The sequence below is a fragment of the Agelaius tricolor genome, unplaced genomic scaffold (assembly GCF_023055355.1).
Source record: "Agelaius tricolor isolate 1412-34295 unplaced genomic scaffold, bAgeTri1.0.p SCAF_135, whole genome shotgun sequence".
NCBI classification, from domain to species: domain Eukaryota; kingdom Metazoa; phylum Chordata; class Aves; order Passeriformes; family Icteridae; genus Agelaius; species Agelaius tricolor.
In genome coordinates, this window is record NW_027269395.1 from 154,843 (window position 1) to 165,924 (window position 11,082).

The 11,082-nt window shown below is 49.3% G+C and overlaps 1 long non-coding RNA gene across 1 annotated transcript; it reads left to right on the forward strand.

The window, feature by feature from the left end:
* Positions 1–2,373: 2,373 nt before the first annotated feature.
* Positions 2,374–10,153, forward strand: LOC139586730 (uncharacterized). Its single transcript, XR_011677940.1, has 11 exons — positions 2,374–2,521; positions 2,605–2,685; positions 2,762–3,868; positions 3,947–3,974; positions 4,062–4,393; positions 4,471–5,535; positions 5,634–5,675; positions 5,770–5,813; positions 5,915–5,958; positions 6,040–6,080; positions 6,162–10,153. It is a non-coding gene; the product is annotated as an uncharacterized lncRNA (long non-coding RNA).
* The last annotated feature ends 929 nt before the right edge of the window (positions 10,154–11,082 follow it).

Consider the following 11,082-nt stretch of genomic DNA (forward strand, 5'->3'; position numbering starts at 1 on the left):
TAAGGAGAATAAATTAAAGGGCAGAAGCTATTTATTTGCAATTATATTAGTTTCAGTAGAGGTAACTGGCCCATTTCCTCTGCTTAAGGGGTTCACTGGAAGGAAGCTCTGCTTTTTTCAGCATCTTAAGGGTTTAAAACTACATTTCAGGGCCCTTCTTTCTGTGCCATAGGACCAAGTATCTCAGAGCAGGGTAAGCCTGGCACGCACTTAACCCTTACACTGCCTGGGAAGCTTTTATTTCTCTTATTTTTACCTATAATGTAGGTAGGCCTAATTAGAGGTCCCAAGGAGACTTAGACGATTCATATCATAAGCATTCTTCTCCACTGGACTTAGTCACACGTGAAGTACTACTTAGTAGCCACTACGGAATAATTATGTAAGTTCACAGCAAATTAGCCAGTTTATCGAGTTATGCTGCCTAAACAGAAAATTTTATTTCTTACCAGTTGTCTGCCCATTTACTCCAAGTAGCTGTTGTAAAAAAGAAAGCGCTGATATTTTTCTGAAGAATTTCCTTCTATAACAAGCCCTTTTCTCCCCTTGAACTTGAGTCAGAGAAGCCAAACACCTGCAGCCGCTCTGAGGGTTTTTATACCCGGTGGGATTCGCCCCCTCCCTTTTCCCAGGTGCCATGGGAACGAGAGGCGGGCACCATCAGGGGTATATTAACCCCAGCCTTTGCTCAGGGCCTTCATTCCCCCTCTGGGATGTGCTGGGATAAGAGCTCTCCTCTCATTTCAGTGAAGAAGCTCTTTCAGCTTATTTCAGCTTGTTTTCAGCAGGTGTTTCTGGGCATCTAAAGCAACAGAGGCTTTGAAGATACTGTGAAGAAAACAGCCTAGAATACAGGGAGTATTTAAGTTCACAATTTTGGGTTTTGTGTTTAGGGGTGGTAAAGCACGTTTTTAATTTCTGGTTTTGTTCTTATTTTGTTTTGTATTTTTTTTTATTTAGGAGGAGCGCAGCTTCCAGAGGCTCCAGGTTGTGTCAACTGCAACACTTTTTTCAGCAGATTCATTGTGTCACAAGAGGGATCTGCCCAGTGTCCAAGATGATGTTTGAGATTGAGGCCTTCAGGTGAGTTGAGGATTGTGACTGGGAGAGGGAGGCTGAGCGGGTATCCAGTTAGGAGTTATTGTTGGGGGGGTGGTTTTGAAGGCAGCAGGGTGAGAAAGGGTGTTTATTTGAGCCCCCCACCCAAGGCCTTTTAGAAGCCGAGCAGAGGCATTCACACGTCTTACAGCACACAAGGGCGTCCACTGCAGTCACAGGAATGCCATTTAACTTTGCCTTTCTCTAATCCAGGTGCCACTCGCAATAATGGCCTCAGCCTTGGAATCAGGATGAAGCTGGAGCCTGAAGGAGCCAGGCACACTCAGGAGAGGGCAAGTAGCCGACTTGCTGGGATTTGGCCCACATAACTCTGTACTCATAATTTGGTTTTGTTTTTCTTTATTGTAGCTGACCGAGAGGCTGACAGGCGATCACGGGGCCCTCCGAGGCAGACTCATTTCAGGCGCAACGTGGATCCACATCACCGATCATCCAAAAGATAAGTCAGGGCCACGGCCTGGAGTTGGGATGATGGGAGAGTAGCAGGTTGGGAGTTCCTGGGACAGATTTAAAAATTAGCAGAGGGAAAAGCAATCTTCTCCAAGGGGCCTCTTAGGACATCTAAAGGGAGAGGCTCTACTTGTGACGGCAGCTTTCAGGCGGGCAGCGCAGAACAGTTCCGGTCCACGTCGTGTTGTCCGGCGTACCGTGTTACCTAGTGTGTCTTTGGGATCCCTTTTGCCTTTTCCCCTCAAGGCCCTCACCACAAGCATGATGTGTTGTGTTTGTCGTCCCCCTGTTTGTCACGTTCTGTGTCACGGGTGTCCGCACATATTTGTGCCGGAGCTGCTCTGCCCTGCCCTGCCGCATAGCCTGCTGCAAGAGGACAAGTCCCAGGGACTTGCAGTTTGTGGGGCGTTGCCAGACTCTAGATGATATTCCTAGATAGACAGGAGATGTTTGGAGCTGTGAAGTTATCCCGCAGCCCTTTGACTTTTGTCCTCACTTTCTTTCAGACGCAGAAGGATAAAATCCAGGGCGAAATCCATCCATCCATCCCGAGTGAGGAGGTTCCCCTGAGCAGGTCAGTCAAAGTTTGTCTCTGCAGGGGGAGTGTCAAGTGTGACTCTGTTACAGCACTGTTCTTTTTCTTTTTAGGAGGTATAGCTGGATATCGGCAGTCAAGATGAGGTAGGCAAGGTGAGCATTGAGTAGGGTACAGAAGCAGTTGTTATTGCTCCAGTCTCACTTTCCGGTGCAACTCTGAGCATCTGTTCCTGTTTCTGCGCTTTAGGCAAACCACTCGGAGTACGCAGAGCCCCAGTCACCAACCCGCCGACACACCGGGTGCGCCGCTCTCCCGAGCCCTGCAGAAGAATCACGGGACTCGTCGATGAAGCCTCTGCCTTTTCTGTTTAAAGGTGTCACCAGGGTATCCTTTGGCAATGGCTGAGGAGTCACGGTGAGTCGGGGAAGTAGGGAGGAGGAGCGAGGGTCCGCTCAGGTTTCAGCAATGCCACATCACCTCGTCTACTCTTACCCCAGGCTTACCCCGTGACAACGGCATCAGCCTCGGAGCGCGGCCGAAGGGTGCGGCCCCAGGAGCCGGGCATTCTTGGGAAAACGGTGAGTGACAGAATTGTTGGGTTTGGTCAGTGTGCTGCAGAGATCGTGCATTGATATTTGCATTTCTTTCACGTAGCTGACTAAGAAACAACAGGGAGTTGTTGAACAACAGTGCCAGCGAGAACTTCCCAGATGTTGAAGCTGTCTTATTTTGCACCTGACACGGACCGGCATCCCCAGCTGTGTGAGAGATAAGTAGAGGGCTACAACCCAGAGAGGGGATGAAAGCGGCGCGCAGGTTAGGGACCCACCGGGAGGGGTTTTTGAGTCTCCTTTGCAGATGGGGGTGTCCATGGAGCGGCCCCTTAGGCCCCTAAAAGCAAAGCCTGACTTTTGATCACAGTGCTGAGGTGAGCAGGGCAGAGCAGTCCCGGTGTGTATTGTGTCACTTGTCTTTTGTGTATTATGTGTGTTTGGATATGTCATTTCCTTTACCTTAGGCCTTTGAGGGGCCTGTCAGAAACCCTGGCATCATTGTTAGCATCTGCGATCTCTGCATTCCTCGGCCTGGCAGCCAAGCCGTAGAACTTTGGACTCAGGAGCTCAGACAGGCATCAGACTCTCTTGTCTTCTTAGAAGCATCCGGTCAGGTGTCTTTTCAGGTCTTGTTCTGAGCTGTATGGGCAGCTCTGCCCCGCCAGGATCCATTATGGCGGACTAGGACTTGAAAGAACGAGAGGGCAGGTAGAGGCTTCTGACCATGGGATTCTCGGGCATCCATCTTTGCAGTTCTTGGAATAAATCATTTGGTTAGCATCTTCTTCCTCCAGGTTTCTCTGAGCCTCATCAGCTCACCATCGGTCTCCCCTCTGTCATCCCCTTTTGCATTCTCTCAGTCCTCGCAGCCATTTTCCTTGCCAGGAGATTTCTGTCTGTGTCGTGTCCCCGTTGTTTGTCACGTCCTGTCTGTCCTGTGTCACGGGTGTCTGCACACACATTTGTTCCAGAGCTGCTCTGCCCTGCCGCATAGCCCGTTGCAATAGGAGAAGTCCCGGGGACTTGAAGTTTGTAATGTGGGATGTAGTTGGACTCTAGGTGGGATTTGTAGATGGACATAGGATATCTGGAGCTCTTAAGTTATCCTGCAACAGTTTGACTCTTGTCCTGACTTTTTTTTCAGATTCAGATGGATTAAATGTGTGCCAGAGGGCCCCATCCCGAGTGAGCGCTTTCCCCCGAGCAGGTGAGGCACCATTTGTCTCTGCAGCAGAAGTGTATGCGGTGACTCTGTTACAGCTCTGTTCTTTGTCGTTCTTTTTAGGAAGTAAATCTGGATACCAGCAGTCAAGGTGAGCAGTGGAGAGAAGTAGTTGTTATTGCTCCGGTCTCAGTTTCTGGTGCTGCTCTAAGCTTCCATTCTCGTTTGTACGCTTTAGGCAATCCACTCGGAGCCTGCCAAGCCCCCGTCACCAGCCGGCGGATGCACCGGGTTCCCTGCACGTGTGAGTCCTGTGGATGCATTACAGGACCTGGTGAGGAAGCCCTGAACCCTTCTATTTAAAGGTGCCATCCGGGTGGCCTTGGGCAGCTGCCCGGGAGTTGCGGTGAGTCGGGGAAGTAGGGAGGAGGAGCGAGGGTCCCCTCAGGTTTCAGCCATGCCAAATCACCTCCTCTCCTCTTAACCCAGGCACCCCCCGTGACGAAGGCCTCGGTCTCCGAGCGTGCCCGAAGCGTGCGGCCCGAGCAGCCGAGCGTTCTTAGGAGCAGGGTGAGTAGCAGACTTGTGGGGTTTTGGCCGATGGGCTGCCAAGATCGGGCACTGACGTTTGGTTTTCTTTAATACAGCTGTCTAAGAGACCCCAGCCCGGTGCCAGCAGGACCTTCCCGGCTGACGAGGTGGCCTTTCTTCGCACCCGAGACCGGCATGCCCAGCTGTGCGAGAGATAAGTAGAGGGCTACGACCCACAGGGGGGATGAAAGCAGGGGGCTGGTTTGGGAATTACTGGGAGGGGTTTTTGAGTCTCCTTTGGAGATTGGGGGTGTCCATTAGGCGGCCCCTTAGGCTCCATAAAAGCAAAGTCTGACTTTGGATCACAGTGCTGAGGCGCGCAGGGCAGAGCAGTCCCGGTGTGTATTGTGTCACTTGTCTATTTTGTACTGTGTTGTTTGGCTATGTCATGTCTTTTACTTTAGGCCTTGGAAGGGCCTGTCAGAAACCCTGGCATCATTGTTAGCACCTGTGCTCTCTGCATTCCTCGGCCTGGCAGCCAAGCCGTAGAACTTTGGACTCAGGAGCTCAGAGAGGCATCAGACTCTCTTGTCTCTTTAGCAGCATCCGGTCAGGTGTCTTTTCAGGTCTTGTTCTGAGCTGTATGGGCAGCTCTGCCCCGCCAGGATCCATTATGGCGGACTAGGACTTGTAAGAACGTGAGGGCAGGTAGAGGCTTCTGGCCGTAGGATTCTCGGGCATCCATCTTTGCAGTTCTTGGAATAAATCATTTGGTTAGCATCTTCTTCCTCCAGGTTTCTCTGAGCCTCATCAGCCCACCATCAGTCTCCCCTTGGTTATATCATTTGGCATCTTCTCAGTCCTTGCAGTCATCCTTCTTGCCCAGAGATTTCTGTCTGTGTTGTGTGCCTGTTGTTTGTCGTGTCCTGTCTGTCCTGTGTCACGGGTGTCTGCACACATTTGTGCCGGAGCTGCTCTGCCCTGCCGCATAGCCTGGTGCAGTAGGAGAAGTCCCGGGGAGTTGAAATTTGTAATGTGGGGTGTGGTTGGGTCTAGGTGCAATGTGTAGATGGACACAAGATATCTGGAGCTCTTAAGTTATCCTGCAGCCCTTTGACTTTTGTCCTAACTTTCTTTCAGATGCAGAAGGATAAAATCCAGGGCAGAGCCCCCCATCCCAGGTGAGGGGATTGCCCTGACCAGGTCAGTCTCCATTTGTCTCTGCCGAGGAAGCATAAATGGTGGCTGTTACAGCATTGTTCTTTGTTTCTCTTTTTAGGAGGTCAAGGCCGAGAGCAGCAGTCAAGGCCGAGTGGGCAAGGTGAGCATTGATTAGCATACAGAAGCAGTTGTTATTGCTGAGTTCTCAGTTTTGGTGCAGCTCTAAGCATCTCCTCTTGTTTATTTTATTTTAGGTGGTCCACTTGCCATCTATCCTGGCCGAGCACGCCAATGTCAGGTGGGTGAGAGCTTAAGGTATCGGCATGGCATCCTTGTCAGACTTGGGAGGTTGCGTCTTCACAGAATATCCGCATGCTTTTCTGCTTTGTTTCATTGCAGGTGCCGTCGCTGCCCTAGGCACGCCAAGGAACAGAGGAGGGCAGGTGAGTCAGAGTTTAGGCAGGCTGACCCATAGGTGAGCGTTACACAGCAGCATGCTAAGCGTGTACCTTTTCTCTTTGCAGGTGTTTTCCAGGCACCCTCTGGAGTGAAATCAAGATTTGAGGTGAGCCGGGGCAGTGGTGCGGAGGAGTCCCGGGGATTACTGGTTTTGAGGGCAATAGTCAGGTTTTCTGTTTTGTCTCAGGTACCCTGAGGAGCCTCGTAGCCAAAGCTTGGAAACGGCAGCACCGAAGCCCCCATGGAGAGCATCTCCACGTCCACGTGCGACCGAGGATGGATTTCGTCCGCTCCTCTTCCAAAAGCTAAGTGTCGGGGCCAGTGGTCGGGGGAAGGGGCAAAACCTTTACTCTCACAGGAGGCAATCAGATGTCAGCTTAGGGGACAGGTCTGTAGCGGGGTGGGCTCTCTGGAAGTAAAGGGAGAGGGTTTCCCCTCAGCCTCGCCAGAGCCTTTGCCGGGCAGGGCAGTTCCGACCCATCTCCACATTTCCGCGTACTTCGCGTCGTCCGCCTCCCTCGGCCCGACGTCGTCACGGATCTTTCCTCGGAGGAGCTCCCCTTCACGTCCAGAGCTACGGCCACGGTCACCCGGCAGTCGGCTTCCTTCTCTAGGCTCGCTGAGCCTCTCGAGCATCCTCTTAACTACTTCAGCACTAACTTCTTTTGACGAGTTCCATTTCATCATCACGTGCCATCGTCATAGGGCTCCCTTTCCTTTGGCATCATCAGCCTCTGGCTGATCTTGCACTAGCAATCTCAAGTTCCTAAGGGGACAGTGCCAGGCAGTTGTCACTTGTCTCTGTGTCATGTCATCTGTGTCTATGTTATGTTGTCCGTGTCTGTGTTATGTAGTCCGTGTCCATCGTCTTCCGTGTCACAGGCCTTTTTCACGTCTCGACGCTTTATCGGCACTATTCCGTGCCACGTAGGCCATATTCTACTTCACGTTCCTTTCCGGATATCCCTTATTCCGGCATCTTTGCATTTTTACTTTGAGACCGGAACGTCTCACAGGGACAAGATGCTCTCATCCATCTTCCTTCTCACTAGCGGCTTTGGTAGTGCCTTTTTTTCCACGCCATTCTCTTGGACTTCCTGAGGGAGCGTCTTACACCCTCCTCACGTGACTGCAGGAGTTCTATAGGTTCCATCTTCCCAGGGGGTATAGGGTTCAAGAATTAATCTTCCAGAGAGCTCTCTCAAGTCCTGGCTTACATTGCATGTACCTATGTTGGCTTATACTGTATGTACTTATATTGTATGTACCTATGCTGGCTTATACTGTATGTCCTTACAGTGTGTGTACCTATGTTGGCTTATACTGTATGCACTTATATTGTGTGTGCCTATGCTGGCTTATACTGTATGCATTTACACTGCGTGTACCTGTGTTGGCTTATACTGTATGTAGTTATATTGTGTGTGCCTATGCTGGTTTATACTGTATGTACTTGTACTGTATGTACTTACACTGTGTGTACCTGTGTTGGCTTATACTGTATATACTTATATTGTCTGTGCCTATGCTGGTTTATACCGTATGTACTTACTTACACTGTGTGTACCTGTGTTGGCTTATACTGTATGTACTTATACTGTCTGTACTTACACTGTGTGTAGCTATGTTGGCTTATACTGTATGTACTTACACTGTGTGTACCTATGCTGGCTTATACTGTATGTACTTATATTGTGTGTGCCTATGCTGGCTTATACTGTATGTACTTACACTGTACCACTTATGCTCGGAGCTGCCCTGTCCTGGCACGTAGTCACAGTTAGGTAGAAAAGTTATAAAAACTTTACTGTTCATCTGTCTTTAATGGGGTTTTGGGTAGAAAATTTATCGGTCAGAGCAGGGACAAGTCCTAGCTGTCAGATAGCCACTCATTTACCGCTTTCTGTCGTCTCACAGGTCCCCGAGGCTCCCAATTTCCCCAGAATCTACCATTTGACATCAAGGAGCGGCAGCCAGAAGAAGCGTGGAAGCGCTCTCTTCAGCGTCTCGAGTAAGGGCCACACCGAGCACGTAAGCGGGAGGAGCGTGAGCGACAGCACGTGTCTGTCTGGGTGTGTGAGCGCATGCTGACTGGATTTAACCTTGTGCGTGTGACTTTTGCTTTTCAGGTTTTTCAACTCATTTTTAAATTTAGAATAAAAAATCCCCAGCCGGGGTTTTTTTTTTTTTCCCCCGGCTGGGTTTTTTTTTCCTCGGTCCCGGTCGGTCAGCGAGGCGACGTTCATCGCCAAAGTTTGGGCGCGGACCGGCCAGGGACCGGGGTTTTCGTCAGGCAGGAGGATTTTTCGGGGCCTCCCGGGAACCACGTTCCCGAGGAGGGGCAGGAGTCTGTGCCGAGGATTAGCAGAGAGGTTGAGGTGTGAGTCAGCATGGGTTTGTGTGTAAGCTGAAGGCAGTGTGTGTGTTGAAGGGTTGTAGGGTTGTAACCTTGTCTGAGTTTTGCTTTTCAGGTTTTTCAACTCATTTTTAAATTTAGAATAAAAAATCCCCAGCCGGGGGGTTTTTTTTTTTTCCCCCCGGCTGGGTTTTTTTTTCCCGGGTCCCGGTCGGTCAGCGAGGCGACGTTCATCGCCAAAGTTTGGGCGCGGACCGTCCAGGGACCGGGGTTTTCGTCAGGCAGGAGGATTTTTTTTGGGCGCTCTCGGGAACCACGTTCCCGAGGAGCGGCGCGAATGCGTGCCGAGGGTCAGCGGAGAGGTCGAGGTCCGATCGAGTGTGGGTGTGTGTGTGTTGAAGGGGTCTAGGGTTGTAACTTTGTCTGAGTTTTGCTTTTCAGGTTTTTCAACTCATTTTTAAATTTAGAATAAAAAATCCCCAGCCGGGGGGTTTTTTTTTTTTTTCCCCCCGGCTGGGTTTTTTTTTCCCAGGTCCCGGTCGGTCAGCGAGGCGAGGTTCATCGCCAAAGTTTGGGTGCGGACCGGCCAGGGACCGGGGTTTTCATCAGGCAGGAGGATTTTTTGGGGCCTCCCGGGAACCAGGTTCCCGAGGAGGGGCGGGAGTCCGTGCCGAGGGGTAGCAGAGAGTTTGAGGTGTGAGTCAGCATGGGTGTGTGTGTAAGCTGAAGGCAGTGTGTGTGTGTTGAAGGGTTGTAGGGTTGTAACCTTGTATGAGTTTTGCCTTTCAGGTTTTTCAACTCATTTTTAAATTTAGAATAAAAAATCCCCAGCTGGGGGGGTTTTTTTTTTTTTTCCCCCCCGGCTGGGTTTTTTTTTCCCGGGTCCCGGTCGGTCAGCGAGGCGACGTTCATCGCCAAAGTTTGGGCGCGGACCGGCCAGGGACCGGGGTTTTCGTCAGGCAGGAGGATTTTTTCGTGATCCCGGGAACCACGTTCCCGAGGAGCAATGATTACTGGGGTGTAATTTAGCGGTTGTGATGGCAGCGATGGTGAGTTTGTGTGTCCTGTGAAGGGGGTGTTAATGGTAGATGAGTGTTGTTTTATGTGTGCTTTTCTTGTTTTGCGTGTCCTGTGACAATAAATCAACCTGCAATGAAAATAGAAAAAGGTTATCATCTTGTGTTAGTATGTGTTGTATTGCTCTGTATTGGTGTGTATTGCATTTGCATTAACTGCTGCATTCTGCTGTATTGCTGTGTATTGCATTTGCATTAGATGCTGCATTTTGCTGTATTGCTCTGTATTGCTGTGTATTGCATTTGCATTAGCTGCTGCATTTTGCTGTATTGCTCTGTATTGCTGTGTATTGCATTTGCATTAGCTGCTGCATTTTGCTGTATTGCTCTGTATTGCTGTGTATTGCATTTGCATTAGCTGCTGCATTTTGCTGTATTGCTCTGTATTGCTGTGTATTGCATTTGCATTAAAGGCTGCATTTTGCTGTATTGCTCTGTATTGCTGTGTATTGCATTTGCATTAAATGCTGCATTTTGCTGTATTGCTCTGTATTGCTGTGTATTGCATTTGCATTAAATGCTGCATTTTGCTGTATTGCTCTGTATTGCTTTTGCATTAGCTGCTGCCTTGCCCTGTATTGCTCTGTATGTAAACTCGATTTTTACCAGTGCGTCTATGGATTGTATCTGCACTTGCATTTGTATACACTGTTTCCATGTATTTTGTTGATGTATAAATGAAAACATTCTTTTAATAAAGTTGAGTCACCCTTAATAAAGATACCCCCTGCCCTTCCCTACCCCCACCGTGGCTCCTGTCTTTTTTTGGTGCGGCGTTGTCATTTCTTTCCACTGTATTTCTTCCTTTTGCTCCTCACTTTACCGTTCTATTTCTCCCTTAACTTCCATCCATATCTAACCCTTTGTTTCTGTTGCCTTTATAACTGTCTATCTCAGTCCTCTCGCTTCTTTTTCTCTCCACCTTCTCCTTTTCCTCGGTTTGTGTTTTCTGCTCTTAGTCCTTTCCTTTTTCAGCCCACTCCTAAGTTTTCACCTTCACTCAAATCCTAACCACTTTCTTTTTCCCTCTAACTCCTGTCCTTCTTCAGTTCTCCCACCCTCCTTTTCTTGTCTCACTCTGTCTTCCTGTGTATTCTTCTGTCTTCTTGTCTCTTCTTTGTCTTTTCCTATCTATCCCTTCTCCCTCTCTGTCTCCCTCTGTGTCTTCTCCCTCTGTTCTCTCCTCTTCTTTCTGTCTTTGTCCCTGTTCTCTCCCTCTATTTTTTTCCAACTCTTTTCTCTCTCCCTTTTCTCTCTGGTTCTCTGTCTGTCTTTTCTCTGTGCTTCTCTCTCTTTGTCTTTTCTGTCTGCTCCTCTGTCTTTTCTCTCTGCTCTTCTGTGTCTCCTTTCTCTCTGCTCCTATGTCTCTCTTTTCTTCTTGCTTCTCTCTCTGTCTTTTCTCTCTGCTTCTCTGTCTTTTCTCTCTGCTTCTCTGTCTTTTCTCTCTGCTTCTGTCTGTCTTTTCTCTCTGCTTCTGTCTGTCTTTTCTCTCTGCTTCTGTCTTTTCTCTCTGCTTCTCTCTCTTTGTCTTTTCTCTCTGCTTCTCTCTCTTTGTCTTTTCTCTCTGCTTCTCTCTCTTTGTCTTTTCTCTCTGCTTCTGTCTCTCTTTTTTTTTTTTTGCTTCTCTCTCTGTCTTTTCTCTCTGCTTCTCTCTGTCTTTTCTCTCTGCTTCTCTC